Source organism: Schistocerca piceifrons, chromosome 2 (genome assembly GCF_021461385.2).
Source record: "Schistocerca piceifrons isolate TAMUIC-IGC-003096 chromosome 2, iqSchPice1.1, whole genome shotgun sequence".
Classification (NCBI taxonomy): domain Eukaryota; kingdom Metazoa; phylum Arthropoda; class Insecta; order Orthoptera; family Acrididae; genus Schistocerca; species Schistocerca piceifrons.
In genome coordinates this window covers 870,380,744-870,395,360 of record NC_060139.1, presented here as the reverse complement: position 1 = coordinate 870,395,360, position 14,617 = coordinate 870,380,744, and positions in this window count along the sequence as shown.

Here is a 14,617-nt window from a genome sequence, read left to right as displayed (position 1 = left end):
ATGTAATCATTTCCCCTTAGTTTCCTTGCACTTCCCACTAATTTATTCCTAAGTGATTTACATTTCTGTATTCCTGAATTTCGCTCAACATTTTTGTACTTCCTTCTTTAATCGATCAACTGAAGTATTTCTTCTGTTGCCACGGTTTCTTCGCTGTTACCTTCTTTGTACCTATGTTTTTCTTCCAATTTCTATGATTTGCCTTTTTAGAGATGTCCATTCATCTTCAAATGCCTACTGAGTTATTCACTATCGCAGTACCTATAGCCTCAGACAACTTCAAGCGTATCTCATCATTCCTTAATATTTCCGTATCTCGCTGCTTTGAGCATTAATTCTTCCTGACTAATGTTTCAAACTTCAACCCACTCTTCATCATACCAAATTATGATATGAGTCTCCAGATGACGACTTGCAATCCAATAGCTCGTTTCGGAATCTCTGCATATAATCTAACTGGAATACTCCCGTATCTCCCGGCCTTTTCCAAGTATACCTCCTCCTCTTGTGATTCTCGAGCAGAGTATCCGCTATTACTAGCAGAAATTTATTGCAGAACTCAGTAACTATTTCTCCTCTCTCGTTCCTACTGTCAAGCCCATAGTCTGCTGTAACCCATTTTTCTACATCTTCCCCTACAACCGCATTCCAATCTCCCACGACTCTCATATTTTCATCCCCCTTTGCATTCTGAATTACAATTACAGTATCTTCATATACTTGCTCTTTCTCTCCATCTTGTGCTTGCGACGTCGGCGTGTATAACTGAACTATTGTTGCCTGTGTTAGTTTGTTGTCGATTCTGATGAGAACAGCTCTACCACGAAACTGCCCATAGTAAGTCACTCTCTGCCCTGCCTTCCTACTCAGAATAAATTCTACTCCCGCTATACCGTTTGCTATTCTCGTCTGACGAGAAATTCTTGCCGTCTTTCCATTTCACTACACTCTGACCCCTGCTATATCTACAGGGGGAAAAGTATTTAAACCGACAAACTCTGGGAGGTTGTAGGGGACATCAAAACAAATATTTTTCCCTAGTGTCACTTTTTTCTATGAGGAGTATTTAAACCGGTAGAGGAAGATATCTCTGACGGAAAATTAATTAAACCAACAAACACTTTTCCATTTTTTATGACCAAGAGACAACACATTAACACAACCCAATTTCAATTACAGTAGATTTTCAAAAATGCCTCCATTGACACGTAAACAAAGGTTACACCGTCGGTTCATGTTCTGTTTGACACGGGCAAAAACCGCAGGAGTATCCTGAATTGTTCCTGCTGCTGCTACTATCCGGGCAACCAGATCCTCTTCTGATGCAACAGGGGTTGCCCAACAAAAAAAGGTCCAGAGGGGTCATATCTGGGGATCGAGCAGGCCATGGTAGAGGACCACCTCTGCCAATCCACGTTTCTGGGAGCCGTCAGCCCAGGAATCTACTCACACGACGACTGAAATGTGCCGGCGCCCCGTCATGTTGGAACCACGTGCGTTGTCTTGTAGGGAGCGGGACGTCTTCCAGCAATTCTGGCAATGCTCTAACGAGAAAATTGTCATAGTGACTGCCGTTTATTGGCCTAGATAGCAGATACGGCCCAATTGAACAGTCCCCAACAACACCGACCCACATATTAACGAAGAGCCGCACTTGATGAGCGCTAGTAACTGTGGCATGTGGGTTATCCTCACTCCAAACATGCGAATTATGCAAGTTGAAGACTCCATCACGCCCGAAAGTTGCTTCATCGGTAAACAACACAAAGGAAGGAAATGTAGGATGTGCGACGGCGTCCCTGTCCAGGTAATCTGCTAAATGACGCGGTCTCACGCAGACGTTGGTACACAGCAGCAAAGGTCGTATTATTGCGGGATACGGCGATTAGGATATTGTTGTTGATAAACCCGCTGTGCAGCTTGTCCGTTGTGGTGCCCTACGTAGTACGCACCAACCATATCCGTGTACTCACTCCAGATGTATCGCTCGATTAGTAAACAGAGACAATGCACTAGTACACTGGTGGACAGCAGTTGCCTACAGCTGAAGAGTGTAATACGCCCTCTAACAACTGGAGATCGCAATAGGCCCCTAACAAATGAAGAGCGTAATACAGCCTCCACCTGTTTAAATAATCCTCATAGGAAAAAATGACATTAGGGAAAAATATTTGTTTTAATGTCCCCTACAACCTCCCAAAGTTTGTCGGTTTAAATACTTTTCACCCTGTATATTGAGCCTTAGCATTTCCCTTTTCAGTTTTTCTGGCTTCCCTGTCCCATTCTAACTTCTGACATTCCACGCCCCGATACAAAGAACGTTACCCTGTCGTTGGCTATTCAGTTTCTTTCCACTTCCTTCAATGTCCTCATGCTGTTGATCGTTGCTGATACATCCGCCTTTTAGGGGCAGTCTCCCACCCCAAGAGCAAAAGAGTGCCTTCAATCTCTGTCCACTCTTCCGCCCTCTTTGACAAGGCGTTGGCAGAATCAGGGTGATCCCTTATGCCGGAAGTCGTTGGCCGCCATTGCTGATGATTTTTATTCAAAATTTAAACACTGACGAAGTTCGAACCCAGGACCCAGGACGTTTTGACTACTAATCAAGATGCAACCACTTTTTTGTCACTGTTTTCGTCATTTGACCTGGGCAGACGTCATAAGACACTTGTTAAAATTTTTCGTTGAATACCTCACTCATTTTTTAAATTTTTTTCAATATGTGTACAGAGGCCAATCAGACCTCTTTACCTCCAGGAAGTAAGAGAGGGGGTAATTTTCCAACCCTACAGAACGGTTCTTGAAACAAGTCCAAATCGCACGTACTGTTGTTGCCGCGCAGATCTGCCCTAGAGACCTGTCGGTTGCTACCCTATGTGGCACGCAGAAGCCGTTTCATGGCACATTTGCCCGAAGTTGACGACTAACGACAGTTTCTTTAAGTAAGCTGCCCTCCGCCTGATACGGCACGAGTTGTCGTGTCTGTTGCCTCGGCACACTCCAGCGTAAGAAGCTGTATTTTGTCCCTCATGTGTCATTTAGTCTCTGAGACCACGGAATCGCTTAACTTCGTGCTCCCCTATTCTGATGATAAGTTTCTTACTAATCTCATTTTTGCTTCTTCTCATTATTTTCCTCTTCCCGGGGTTTACACTAATCCACTTTCTGTGGTCATTAAAGTGTTCATTCCATTCAGTACCTATACCCTCCAACACTTCTACCCTTCCACGCAGGATAGTAGTATCATCAGGAGTGATATCCTTTCAACCCGAATTTTAATCCTAATCGTGAGTCTTTCCTTTATTTCTTCATTGCTTCCTCGATCTATAGACTGGAAAGTAGGGGTAAAAGACTGTATCATTGTCTTATACATTTTTCTATGCGAGTACATCGTTCTTGTCCTTCTATCTTATTTTTCCATCTTGGTTTTTTCATATGCTGTATCTCACCCGTCTTTCTCTATAAATTACTCCTATTTTTCTCAGAATTTCTAACTTCTTACACCGTTTTACATTATCGAACGCCTTTTCAAGGTTGACGGATCCTGTGAACGTGTCTTGATTTTCTCAAGACTTGCTTCCACTACCAATCGCAACGTCTGAACTCCCTCTCTGATGCACCAGACAAATGGTTGTCTGATAGAGGCTCAGTTTTATTTCCAGTCTTCTGTATATTATTCGTGTCAGCGATTTGGATGCATGGCGTGTTAGGGTGATTGTGGTAGAAAGGCTGATGTTACGTCTCCAGTCTCATAGATCTTACACACCAACTTGAATAGCCAGTTGTTTGCCACATCCTCCAATGATTTTGGAATTTCTGGAGATACTTTGCGTATCTCTTCTGCGTTATTTGATCGCAAATCTTCCAAAGGTCTCTTATCGACTCCCATTCTCCTTCTATCCCCTCATCAGACAGTTCCTTTCGTAGAAGCCTTCAGTGCACTCTTTCCACCTAGGCGTTCTTTCCCCTGCGTTTGTCAGTGGAATTCCCATTGCACTCTTAATATTGAAGCCCTTACTTTTAATTTAGTCGAAGGTTGTATCAATTTTTCTATATGCTGACTCAGTCCTGCCGATTATCGTTATGTTTTCCATTCCTTCACGTCTTTCTAGTAACCATTTCGCATTGGTTGCGTTGAATTTCCTATTTGTTTCATTCGTGAGTGACTTATACTGCTGTATTCCTACATTTCTCTGAATAGTTTTATGCTTCCTCCTTTCGTCAATCAATTGAAGTATTTCTTCTCTTACCCAAGATTTCTTCGCATTTCTCTTTCTTGTACCTTTGTTTATTGCAAATGCATTTCATCTTTCCACAATATCAGATGTACGACATCATTCCTCTGTACTTCAGTATCCCACTTGTTTCCACACTGATTCTTCCGGGCGATTCTCTTACAGTTCAGGCTACACTCCGTCATTATTAAATTGTAATCCGAGCCTATATCTCCTCATGAGTGCGCTTTACAATCTAATATCTGGTTTCGAAATCTCTGTATGAGCATCATGTAACCAGCTTGAATCTTCCCATGTCTCCTCGTCTTTTCGAAGGGTATCTTCTGCTCTTGTGGGCTTCAATAGTGAGTTCGCTGCTACTAGCTGAAATGTATTGTAGAACTCAATTAGTCTTTCTCCTCTCTCATTCCTGCTACCGAGTCCATATTTTCTGCAATTCTTTCTTGTATTTTTCCCTGGATAACGCATTCCAGTCCCGCATGATTATTAGATCATCATCACTCTTTACTTACTCAGCAACCTTTCCAGTACCCTCATATACTTTCTCTTTTTCTTCGCCGTATGCAGGAAACGTCAGCATGTATACCTGAACAGTTGTCGACGGCGATGGTTTGCTGTCGAATCTGACGAGAACTATCCTTTCACTTAACTGTTCACATAGGCTCAATCTCCGTCGTCCTTTCCTATGCCCAACAATTCCTATTCATTGGACGTAAAATACTTATCTTCCTTCCATTTCACTTCACTTCACTGACTCCCCCTGTATCTAGGTTGAGCCTTGGCATTTCCTTTTTCGGATTTACTACCTTCCCCTCCACGTTCAAACGTCTGATATTCTCCGCTCATACTCGTAGTATGTTACCCTTTCGTTGATTATTCAATTTTTTCTCGTGGTTACCTATCTATTGGCAGTTCCTTCCCGGAGATCCGAATTGGGGGACTAATCCGGAATCTTTTGCCAATGGGAGATCGTCATGACACTTTTTAGATAACAGGTCACATGCCTTGTTGATAGACATTGGTCATCTTTAATGCAGCGGTTTCCACTGCCTTCTACATTCTCATGGCGTTGATCATTGCTGATTTTTTCGCTGTTCACGGGTGGTTCCGCCGCAAGAGTAAAAGTTTGCTGTCCGCAGCTCGTGGTCGTGAAGTAGCGTTCTCGCTTCCCACGCCCGGGTTCCCGGGTTCGATTCCCGGCGGGGTCAGGGATTATCTCTGCCTCGTGATGACTGGGTGTTGTGTGGTGTCCTTAGGTTAGTTAGGTTTAAGTAGTTCTAAGTTCTAGGGGACTGATGACCATAGATGTTAAGTCCCATAGAGCTCAGAGCCATTTGAATCATTTTTAAAAGTTTGCCGTGGACCTCTGTCCGCTCCTTCGCCTTCTTTGACATAACGAGGGTAGCTTCTTCTGCCGGAAGTCTTCGGCCGCCATTGCAGATGATTAGGAAAGTCACTTGGAGCTGATACCAGTCACTGATTATTAGATCCGGCAATGCAACAAAACTGCGGGCATATTGACTTCTACATTTCCAAATAGTCGGTTCCCATTGCTATGGGATTAAGACTGGGTAATATAGCAGGCCAGGTGTGGTGAGATAGGATTCCTGATAGATCTTCACGCCAGGAATGAATTTGTGGGGCACTGTGTACACGGTTGGTTGAGGGAAGAGACCAAACAGCGAGGTTATCGGTCTCATAGGATTAGGGAAGGATGGGGAATGACGTCGGCCGTGCCCTTTCAAAGGAACCATCCCGGCATTTGCCTGGAGCGATTTAGGGAAATCACGGAAAACCTAAATCAGGATGACCGGACGCGGGATTGAATCGTCGTCCTTCCAAATGCGAGTGTGCTAACCACTGCGCCACCTCGCTCGGTGCTCTGTGTACACAGCCATTGTCATATTGGAAGATGCGAGTGTTCACACCACACTAATCATAACGAAGTAGCAGAAATGACAACACTTGGTCACCGAGGCTGTGGGCTGTGCTGAATAATTCAGACGACGTCGGAAGGATAGGACTGAGGTAAATCACAAAGGGAGCCCACAGGGTTCGATTTTGGGTCCATTCCTATTCCTTATATACGTGAATGCCTTTCCACTTAACATTCAGCTAGCAAAACTGGTAGTTTGTGCAGACGAGACAAGTTTTATAATAAATCTCATTAGAGAATGCAACAGAAGAATTAATAAATGTTATTTTCCAAAGAATCATTAAGTGATTCTCTGAAAATAGACTCTTCATAAATTTGAAAAACACACGTTACATTCGTTTCTGTACAACGAATAGAGTCATATGAACATGAGCATGAGCTATTAAGATGGGTAGAATGCTCCATATTTTTGGCTGTATATACCAATGAAAACTTGAGCTGGAAGGAGCATTTCAGCTGCGCTGTTGAGTCTTGTCGGCTCGTTTTCCGAGCTGTTATATCGTTGCTTACTGGCACGATCCGTTTTCCTGTACGCTCTTTGGTTGGAGGAAGTTGGAACCAGGCTGTTGACGGACGGTGGGGCACTGAGAGAGAGGAACCGGTGATGAACGGTGAGCGTGCGATTACAGGGCCTGATCGGCGGTCGCTCGTCCAAGTGGGCTGGTACTTGTACGGGGCCGTTTTGGTATGGAGTGTTGGGCTGATCGCAGTTGCGTCCGATTGACTGTCTGGGTTTGCGAGTGGCCGTCTGCTGATGGCGTCGTGATCACGTTGATTTTCCCTGGTAATTGAATGTCTTGCGGTAGCCACTGAGGCGTCGCGGTCTCCTCTCTTACCACTGCATGCTTCCAGAAGTTAAGTTCTTAATCTTATGGCATTGGGACTTAAGTTTAAATCAAGTGTCCACTACCCTAAGCCAACCTAGCCAAGCCTTGCCTGCGTCAGCCCGGCCTTGTCTTCTATTGCTACTCGATTTGAAGATTTTTCAATTCTTAATTGTGGATTGCTGTAAATTTTAAAATCATTACCTTCTGTTCGAAAATTATTAGTGGCCCAAAGGCGTTCCAAATCTCTGTTGTAATCGTGGACCTGCAAATTTTAAAATATTATCAAATGCTGAACTCTTAAATCTTTGAACATTGTTACCTTTCTGTTTGGTGAGTTGCTAAATTGCTAGTGCCAAAAGCGCCCTCAAGTTATTTTGTATCCCGCCTGGATAGGCGGCGCGTGGGCCTGCTGCTGTGAACTGCTTCTGTAATATACGCCGAGAGTGAAGGAAGCGATTAGGAGCAGGAGAGGTGAAGCACTTCGGTACTGCAGGTAACTTCAACACTTTTAATAGAGCCAAAAAACACAAGTAAATATCAAATGCATACATAACTTTGGCTAGGATGAGCACGTAAGTGTGAGGTCGTAGTCCATGTCTTATCAAAGTCTCAATAGCAAGCTAGCCCACTCGAAGCGATGTTTCCAGGCCGTCTGCTCTTGGTGAAATGGGGGTAAATCAAGACGGCAATCCCTGAGCTCCACAGCGTCGGCCAGAGGGCGCTGTGGTCGGCGTAGTTAGTCTTCTCTCGTAGTGCCAACTTACGAGAGCGTGCACCTACGTTGTGGCATCGTAACTATCGACGTCACAAGTTATTTTAATGGTAATCCTGAACTTGTAAATTTTTCTAAATAACCGGCAACTTGCTTGTTTTGAAGTTTGCTATTCAAAGAGTGGTTTTCAAATTGTTATGGTAATGCTCTTTCTGTAATTGTTGTGAGGGTCAGATTTGCCTGGTTGAAATCTTACGGATGCGTAAAGGGTTCTCAAGCTGTATTTTCATGAATGTTAAACTTGTTATTTTAGAGAGATATTATTTGCCCTGAAAAAGAAAAAAACTTGTTGTAAGTTAGGCCCTTCTGGTTCACCATCCAGAAATCAATCTGAGAGTTATTACCGATTTTTATGTTTGTGATGTTTTTAAGAATGTCTCGTTAAATAAAGGACTTCTAGCTATTGTGAAGCAAAATGGCCTTCGGTAAACTCAGCCTTCACCTCCCCCCCCCCCCTCTCCCCTCCCAACCCCCTCGCTAGGAAGTTGTTGTCGTATCCTGGATGCTGGGGCGTCCACTGAGATTTCAGCGGTCACAATACGTGATTCAGTTCAGACGGGAATGTCCCTTTGCCGTGACATTATTCTCTAGTTCGTTGTAGCCTGGATTCTACGGAAAAGTATATGACTCCTTCTTAAGACGCTGACGGGAGGTTGTCCCAGACTGACGAGGCGTGTCGAAAAAGGAATTTTCTAATTTCGCGTGTCGCGCTAGTCCGAGTAGCGCGATTTTGTTTTCGTTATTGTGTTTGTAGCCTAACAAGCACGAGAAGTACCTGAACAGCGTTTGCCATGTCGTAAGTTCGCCAGACAAAAAATTAGTCAGCCCTAGAGAAATCATTACAGGCATCATTTTAATACCGTGTAATTCCGTCCCTGGACTTGATAACCGACTGGATTTGATTTGGAAGTGAGTCTATAAGGTTATGCAGATACATCGTATACAAGTTGGGCCACCCGCTGAGGATTCGATCGCGCAATTCCGCCAAATTGCGGGGATGCTGCTGTCGGCATTTTATCCATTGTTCCAACATGTTCCAGAGATTTTCTTTGGGGTTAAGTCAGGTGTTTTTGCAGGCCAGTCGAGATGTAATAGGGTGGGTAAGTATTCAGAACACCAGTCACATCCTTCTGATGAACTTTGCTGTTGTCGTTTTCAAGAACACGGGTGTGAATAACATGCTCATGATGCAGTCACTTCAGTGAGCGGGCCAAATCCATGATAAGAAAAATATCACCAAAGCGTCACAGACTCACATCCGGTTTGAAACTGACCTTGCTCAGGATGAAGTGCTCCAGTTGGCCTTCGATGCACTCGACTACGTGAACATTGGCAAAAACGTGATTCGTCAGACCACTTTATGTTCCGCCATTCAGCAACTATAATTTTTTAGGCTATTGAAGACGTGAAGCTTTACGCAGAGATGACAGAAGTCACGGGATTGCGATATGCACTTATACAGATAGTGGTGGTATCGTGTAAATAAAATATAAAAGGACAGTGCATTGGAGGAGCTCTCATTTGCATGACGTGCATTAACGGAGTTTCAACAGGGAATGGTAGTTGAAGCTAGACGCGTGGGAGATTCCATTTCGGAAATAGTAAGGAAATTCAATATTCCGAGATCCACAGTGTCAAGAGCGTGCCGAGAATATCAGATTTCAGGCATTACCTCTCACCGCGGTCAACGCAATGGCCGACGACCTTCACTTGACCGGGAGCATCAAAGTTTACCTTGAGTTGTCAGTGCTAACAGCCTGCAGCCTGCAGAAGTCAATATGGAACGCACACGAACGTATCGTTAGGACAAAAAAAAAATGGCTCTGAGCACTATGGGACTTAACTACTGTGGTCATCAGTCCCCTAGAACTTAGAACCACTTAAACCTAACTAACCCAAGGACATCACACACATCCATGCCCGAGGCAGGATTCGAACCTGCGACCGTAGCAGTCGCGCGGTTCCGGACTGCGCGCATAGAACCGCTCGGCCACCGCGGCCGGCTCGTTAGGACAGTGCGGCGAAATTTGCCGTTAAAGGGCAGACTTCCGACGCGAGTGCCTTTGTTAACAGCATGATATCGCCAACAGTGCCTCTCCTGCACTCGTGACCATATTGGTTGGGCCCTAGACGACTGGAAAACCATGGTCCAGTCAGATAAGTCCAGATTTCAGTTGGTAGGATCTGATCGTAGGGTTCGAGTGTGGCGCAGGTATCAGGCAGCCATGGACCCAAGTTGTCAACAAGGCACTGTGCAAGCTGATGGTGGCTTCATAATTTGTGTGTTTACGTACCAGTATTCGGCAACTTGGAGACTATTTGCAGCCAGTGATGGACTTCATGTTCCCAAATAAGAATGGGATTTTTATGGATGACAATGCACCATGTCACTGGACAACAATTGTTCGCGACTGGTTTGAAGAACGTTCTGGACAATTCGAGTGAATGATTTGGCCTCCCAGATCACCCACCATGAACTCCGCCGAACGTTTTTGGGACGTAATCAGAAGTCAGTTCGCGCAAAAAAGCTTGCACCGACAACTGTTTCGTAATTACGGACGACTATGTGGCAGCATAGCTCAATTTTTCTCCAGGGAACTTAACAACGGCTTGTTGAGTACATTGCACGTAGTGCTGCTTGACTACGCCGGGCAAAAGTAAGTCCGACAGGAAATTTGGATGTATCCTATGAATTTTGTCACATAAATGTAAGTGCACGTGCGAGCAACGGCTTCTTGCGAGGTGACCGACTCTAATTGCTCAATGCATGCAGTTGCTATCGCAGTGTTCTCGCGCTAACAGGTCGAGATAGACCTTCTTTCACTGCCTCTAGCCATTGCTGTCGGATTTGGAAGTAATTTTGATTCACAAGCTGTGAAATGCACTCCAGTCCCTCTGAGTCAGGATCTCTTTCTGACCACAATTCGGACTACGTGTTTCGTGGTTACGTGTGTTACGCAACTGCTTGTAGACACGCTGATCTGTCCGCCGAGAAACACCAGAAACTTCTCACACCGTTTGGCCATGGGAAAGGCCAAACGTGATTGCCCATTCTTTTCATTCTGCCGCGTCTTTACATCTACCCACTTTTACGTACAACGTTCACTTGAAAAATTTCCTTATGCTCGTGTAGAAGCAAAGCGCACGTGGTTGAGCATGTGACACGATCGCTGCGCCACTTTAGAGGGCCTACAGATTCATCTATGCGTCCGCAATGAGATGACTAATTATTCATCCGGTGAGCTTACATTAAGTCTGTTAACAGCTGTAAAAATGGATACATGTGGTTTGACAGTATCGGTTATCATTAATTTTGTCTAAAAATTGATCAGTGTGTATTAAATTTTGCCATTAATACGAAATAAAGTGCAGAAGTGTTTCAGGAATATTAAATATTGTTTTTGGTGAGTCCGCTAAACAAGGATTTACGAGTAGTATAAACGCTTCGGAGAAAAGCGTTAAGATGTTGAAGATGACGAACGCCCTGTACGTCCCACCATATCCTGAGCCGTTAAAATAGCTGAAAAGTTTACAGAAATGATTATGAACGTTATCCGAATCACACTCAAATGGGTCAAATGGTTCTGGGCACTATGGGACTTAACTTCTGAGGTCATCAGTCCCCTAGAACTTAGAACTATTTGAACCTAACTAACCTAAGGACATCACACACATCCATGCCCGAGGCAGGATTCGAACCTGCGACCGTAGCGGCAGCGCGGTTCCAGACTGTAGCTCCTAGAACCGCTCGGCCACTCCGGAGCACAGCAATAACGAAGCAATGGGGCATAGTCAGCAGCGAAACAAATTGTGATAGATGTACGACTGGTAACGATTACGTTAAAATCGTCTATTTTTTGAAACTCAGCAAGATACTATGAATAGATGAAACTGTCAGTCAGCGTCATACTGTCTGTGACAGGTCGATAACACTGTGTTGAAAAATTTAATGTTTTGTTTGTCTTTACATTTTAACTTTTTTCTAACTGTTTATCTCTAAGGAGTTTGCGAAGTACTCATTGTTCCTTTGCTTTTGTTATCAGTACATTGACATTTAGTAATTTTCAGTGCATTCCTGATATGATGCAAAATGATCTTACATTCACTAGTCAAGTTTATCTCCGATATGGATGGAAGATAACAGGAGATCCTGAAATATTTGGTTTTCTGATAGATCTCCACAGTGATTATACTTTCTTGGTGCCTTCTTTATCTCTTCGATAGAAGTGAAATTGATGGTCACTGTAAGAGACGAGACTGGAGACACAGCACTGACCAAAGAGATACGAATTCTGTGTGGGAAAGAATAATATCAAATGAGAATCTCTGGTAGACTCAACATAGTTATTGATGCCCCCAATCACATGACGGCGGGTTAAATGAAAAACAGGTTATTAGAGGTCTGATTGAGGCTTCGGCAGGTTTCAAATACCTGACATGCTTCGTTCCAAAACTGTCTGATGAAAGGTCAAAGTTGATATTTTTGCGTGATCACAGGTAAGGAAGGTGCTGTACAAACAAATGCCGGAAATTTCCAAAGATGCTCTCGGATGTAAGGACTCAACAAGATTTTTTTCCCTTTTCTTTCTTAGCCTGCTAAACTTAATTTGAAAGGACAATAATGTCTTTTTTCATCTGTAAACGTGACTGTTATCACGAGCAAAGGACTCGGACGCTCTTTGGACTTCAATCATAACAGCGCTGATTTATTATCTCCATGAAAAAGAAAGGAGAAACTCTGTTGTTTTTGTATCACTTGCTTCTAGGTCTGTCGGTTCTGATCTTTACCTTTGGCTTGTAATCGAACATGAACAGAGTTCGTGTAAGTTATGTTAAATAATAAGTTATGATGAAGACAATGTACTATATTGTGATACATCATTTTCATATTGTTACTGTCTTTTAATACCTCACCTCAAGGATGAGTTTTTGGTGAGCAGCATTAGCCAGCTTGGTCGCAATCAGTTTAGTCTCCAACGGAACCTGCATATTTCTGTTTTAACGAGGTCCGATTTGCCATGGTGAACAGAAATTGGCGCACTCATAATTTTAAAATTTTTGGTCACGAATTTATTTTAACAACGACTGTTAATTGAAAAGAAAATACTTCATGGTCAGTCTAATGATTAACAGTAATTTCAAGACAATCCTCTCTCACCAATGTGACGGCCTCGTATGTGATCTGAAACCGCGATTCGTTAATTAATCAGTCCGATTTCGGACATTATATGATTAGAAAGATTTTCAGTAATTTTTTCTCTGTTCAGATCGCATATAACGGACGTTACGCTAGCGACCGAGTACATCCCTAGAAGGGCAGTAGTTACGTAGACAGAAGGCCTGACGAATACAACTATGACATTATGTTTGTACTTTCAACATTGCGGCCCAGTCAGCAATCTTGATAATCTAATATACACTCCTGGAAATGGAAAAAAGAACACATTGACACCGGTGTGTCAGACCCACCATACTTGCTCCGGACACTGCGAGAGGGCTGTACAAGCAATGATCACACGCACGGCACAGCGGACACACCAGGAACCGCGGTGTTGGCCGTCGAATGGCGCTAGCTGCGCAGCATTTGTGCACCGCCGCCGTCAGTGTCAGCCAGTTTGCCGTGGCATACGGAGCTCCATCGCAGTCTTTAACACTGGTAGCATGCCGCGACAGCGTGGACGTGAACCGTATGTGCAGTTGACGGACTTTGAGCGAGGGCGTATAGTGGGCATGCGGGAGGCCGGGTGGACGTACCGCCGAATTGCTCAACACGTGGGGCGTGAGGTCTCCACAGTACATCGATGTTGTCGCCAGTGGTCGGCGGAAGGTGCACGTGCCCGTCGACCTGGGACCGGACCGCAGCGACGCACGGATGCACGCCAAGACCGTAGGATCCTACGCAGTGCCGTAGGGGACCGCACCGCCACTTCCCAGCAAATTAGGGACACTGTTGCTCCTGGGGTATCGGCGAGGACCATTCGCAACCGTCTCCATGAAGCTGGGCTACGGTCCCGCACACCGTTAGGCCGTCTTCCGCTCACGCCCCAACATCGTGCAGCCCGCCTCCAGTGGTGTCGCGACAGGCGTGAATGGAGGGACGAATGGAGACGTGTCGTCTTCAGCGATGAGAGTCGCTTCTGCCTTGGTGCCAATGATGGTCGTATGCGTGTTTGGCGCCGTACAGGTGAACGCCACAATCAGGACTGCATACCACCGAGGCACACAGGGCCAACACCCGGGATCATGGTGTGGGGAGCGATCTCCTACACTGGCCGTACACCACTGGTGATCGTCGAGGGGACACTGAATAGTGCACGGTACATCCAAAACGTCATCGAACCCATATTTCTACCATTCCTAGACCGGCAAGGGAACTTGCTGCTCCAACAGGACAATGCACGTCCGCATGTATCCCGTGCCACCCAACGTGCTCTAGAAGGTGTAAGTCAACTACCCTGGCCAGCAAGATCTCCGGATCTGTCCCCCATTGAGCATGTTTGGGACTGGATGAAGCGTCGTCTCACGCGGTCTGCACGTCCAGCACGAACGCTGGTCCAACTGAGGCGCCAGGTGGAAATGGCATGGCAAGCCGTTCCACAGGACTACATCCAGCATCTCTACGATCGTCTCCATGGGAGAATAGCAGCCTGCATTGCTGCGAAAGGTGGATATACACTGTACTAGTGCCGACATTGTGCATGCTCTGTTGCCTGTGTCTATGTGCCTGTGGTTCTGTCAGTGTGATCATGTGATGTATCTGACCCCAGGAATGTGTCAATAAGGTCTCCCCTTCCTGGGACAATGAATTCACGGTGTTCTTATTTCAATTTCCAGGAGTGTATAAGAA